This window comes from Theropithecus gelada, chromosome 18 (genome assembly GCF_003255815.1).
Source record: "Theropithecus gelada isolate Dixy chromosome 18, Tgel_1.0, whole genome shotgun sequence".
Taxonomy (NCBI): domain Eukaryota; kingdom Metazoa; phylum Chordata; class Mammalia; order Primates; family Cercopithecidae; genus Theropithecus; species Theropithecus gelada.
Window position 1 is genome coordinate 18,478,604 of NC_037686.1, and position 3,882 is coordinate 18,482,485.

At 47.1% G+C, this 3,882-nt stretch overlaps 1 long non-coding RNA gene across 1 annotated transcript; it reads left to right on the top strand.

Moving 5' to 3' along the window:
- The first annotated feature begins 721 nt into the window (after positions 1–721).
- LOC112611653 lies at positions 722–3,541 on the top strand. Its single transcript, XR_003116703.1, has 2 exons — positions 722–1,055; positions 2,664–3,541. It is a non-coding gene; the product is annotated as an uncharacterized LOC112611653 (long non-coding RNA).
- Positions 3,542–3,882: the final 341 nt, after the last annotated feature.

Sequence of the window (3,882 nt, forward strand, 5' to 3'; positions counted from 1 at the left end):
CTGAGAAGGCAGATGAGGAAACTGATCTTCCAAGAGGTTGCAGAGAGGCGTGCCGAATTGTTCAATGGATGACCCTCAAGTGGCCTGGTGGCTTCCTGCTTGCTGTCTCCATGTCCTGGGCAGCTGGCATTCCCAGCACCTCCCCGAACAGCCCACATCTATGCTCAGACTGCCCTGCACTCCTGCGCCATTTGTCCCTCCCCCTGAAGACTCCCTTTATGCCCAACACAAAGGAAGAACAAGGGGGACAGGACCCCTCCCCTCCAGCGCAAGCATAGCACAGCCTGCGCTCTGAGCAGGATGCTGAGAGTGTGCAGGACAGACCCAGGCACCTGCAGACCCTCCTCCCTGTGAGGTCCCACCTGCTCCCCATGACACTGTGCAGTTGCCTGTGCCCCTTAGCATAACCAAGGTCAGGCACTGGTCCCAAGATCACACAGATAGCAAGGGCCAGAGCTCAGATTTAAACAAAGCTAAGTGATTCTAGAACCTGTGTGTGCCAAAGTCCTGCATTCTACCTAAGTGCTGGGTTTTTGTTTTTTTGTTTATTTTCATCCAAAACAGCCTACAGAATCCCGGCCTTGGCTTTCTCGCCAGACTTCTGGGAAGGTCAAATGAGATAATATATGCAAAAGCACTGTGTCAGTGAAAAGTGCTCTGCTTCCTGGTCTAATAACCCTCCCCAACCCACTCACAGCTCTTCATTTTCAAATTCCGTAGTGAGCAGTTGGTTTCGTTGTCTTGATTTGGGGCAGTAATGATTTCTGAGAAGCAGGTGATTGATATGGGCAAATTCAAAGCCCTAGGGGGCTGCATTGCAGCACGGTGTGGAGATGAGGAGATAGAGGGCTGGCCAGATCCTGAAATCCTAGTTTTTTTCTCTCCCTCTCCCTTGCTTCCTCCTTTTCTTCCTTCAGCCTTTCTTCCATCAGATATTTGTGGAGCTGGAACTGGGCTTCACTATCATATTCCAAGGCTCTGTACTGGGCACGGGGAGGCTGCCATGAATAAACAGATGAAGAAGCTCCTCCCAGAGACTGGAAGAATGGCACGAGGTGAGCGGGCAGGGAGGGCAGCCGCAACCTGTTATTCTTTCACATGGAAATCTGAAAGAGTGGGATCATCTTCTTACTTTTTTTGTTATTCTAAATGTAGACCTCTGTGTGGAGGTGAGATAAGATGGAAAGATGAGGGGATGAGGAGGAAAATGGTAATAGAAGGTCATGATTAGTGACTTTTTCTCCTGGAAAATCACTCTGTTGGTTTATCTAACTGAGCCTTGGGGTCTTTCAAAGGTTGGATCTAGATCCTTAAGTCCAGTGCCGTCCAGAATTTCCACCAAGTAGCCCCGGGGGCAGAGGAGAGTGAATTACTGTCCCCAGAGGAGACTCAGACTGAGCATGAAGCTGCCAGACATGTGGGAGATTTCTGAAATGTCTTTTGTGATTTGAAAATTAATGTAATTTTGGCATGCTTTTCATAACACCACTGTTTGTTTTAATATAAAAATCAGCCTTCCAAGAATGCATAGTGTATGATTCTGTTTATATGAAATGTCCCAAACAGGCAAACCTGTAGAGATGGAAAGTGGATTTGTGGTTACCAGGAGCTGGAAGGACTGCGTGGTGGGAGGTGGTGGCTGAAGGAAATGGGTTTCTCCCATTTGGGGTGATGGAAATGATCTAAAATTGATGGTGGGGATGCTGGGAAAACTCTGTGAATACACTAAAAAGCACTGAATTGTACATTTTCAATGGGTGAATTGTATGGGGTGTGAATTATATCTCGTAAAACTGTTTAAGAAAATGAAAAACTGTTTCTTCCAATCTCCAAGTAAAATTGGCATTCTGGGAAGATGAGTAACTTGTAGCTTTTTGCCACTGAGTAATGGGCCTAAATGCACCCATCTGAAAAGCAAGATTCTGGTCCAACTCCATTAATCTATAGAAACCTGAGAAGGTGATGTGACTTGCCCAAGGCCACATGGAGTAGGAAGAAGAGCCAGTGCAGGACAATGAGGTGTGCCTCCACGTGCACTGGACCTGCCCAGTGGGTTCAGTCACACTTGCTCCCTGGCCCATGTCATTAGCTCTCTTCTATGGGCATTCTCTGGCTTTCCACACCCTAGATGTCCTCAAAACAAGTGACTGTGCCTGCAGATCCCTCATGCCCACCTTGAGTGGCAGGAGAAGGTGGGGCCCCACCCATTCCTGCCTTGGGCCCTGTTGAACCAAAGGCCAGCTCTGCTTTGAGAGGCTGTGGGAGTGAAAGGCACTATCTGTTTAATCTTGGAAGAGGTAGTGGTATCTGGATGGAATCTCAGCCAGGACACTTTCATCCTCCCTGCCTGGCATTGGGCAAGCTGTGAATGTGAGCTTTGGGATCAGACGCGAGGATGGATCATGTAGGAACCTGCAGCCCCATATCCTCTCCTTCTCCAAATGACTTCATGCCAGAGGATCCATGGATGTGTCCAGAGAATGGCCCGGCCCCTTCCTGCCACACCAACCTCCTCAGCTAGAGGCAGACTCAGATGGTCTCTGGTAACCTCGGACCTCCCTTCTGTGTGGTTCTATCTGGTTCTGACATCCAGTCTTCAATGAGCTTCTCACAAAAGTCCTGTGAGATAAGCAAGGTGAATGCTGTTTACCTTCATTTTTCAGGTGTGAAAACCAAGGCTTAAAGCATGCAAGTTATTTGCCCAAGGTTTTTCAGCCACAAATGAAGAAGCTGAGTCTGCTCCACACCTGTGAACCAGGCTATTTCCACCACGACCTGAACTCAGATAGCACCAGCCCATGGAGAATAGTCCAGAAGGCTGCCCCATGGCCTTAAAGGACAGTGTGAGCATTAATCACAGCCTGTTGCATTTGAAGACCACTCCGGAACAATGTCGTTTTAAATCTATGCTCGAGGCTGAACTTGGATTGGAAAGATGGGAGAGACAGCAGGCCTGGGTGTATTCGGATTATTTCCTAATAACTCACTCTCTCCTCCCTCCTCCCTTTCTTGAAAGTGAGTGGTTAGGGATGAGCGGTTGTAGGCAGAGATGGCAGTGTGAGATATTTCACCAAAGAGTGGGTGTTTAACCACCACCTGGCTAGGAGATGGCCAACATGTCCCAGAGATGTTTCTAACAGGGAACTCTTCTGGGCAGAGCCCAGCGAAGGGAACCGGGAAATTCGGGGGCAGGGCAATCCCACTTTCTCTGTCAGGTGAGATCACCTGCGCAGTGGTTTGAGTTCAGGCATCTTACTTTCTTTTAATTAGATTCATAGGATTAAAAATTATCTGCTTATCTAGTCCAATATTTTTAAAGCAAAATCTGCAGAATCTCCCTCTTTTTTTTTGAAAAGAAATAAACATCCATAAATCTGAGAAAAAGCAGAGCTGGAAAAAAAGGTAGGGGCATCTTGGAGGATGAACTACCTGGAGCCCCATTTTGGCAGCTCTTGAGAATTCTTGAATTCCTCTGAAAAGTACTGATTTAGTCTCTTGTTTCCCATTTGAGAAAACAAAATATACTACTGCGATCAAGGTTCTGTTTTATGGAGATCTCACTGTGTATGCATCTTTTTATTATTCCAGCAGCCCCACAAAATGAATGTTATTTTCTTGGATTATCAGAAGAGAAATATGAGACGCAGGTAGGTTGAGAAAATTGCTCCAAGTCACTTCGGGAATGTGTGCATGGACAAGGGAGGTCCACCTGGGATTGTCCAGCTGCAAGACCAACACAGAGCCAAGTCGGGAAACACGGATTTCCCATCAAACCTGGGTTCTGTGAAACCAAGATCTTAATGGTAACTCAATGTAAATTTGTTTTTCTGCCGCTAAAAGGGCCACCTTTCCTTGACACCTACTTTGAACAGCAGAAGGGCC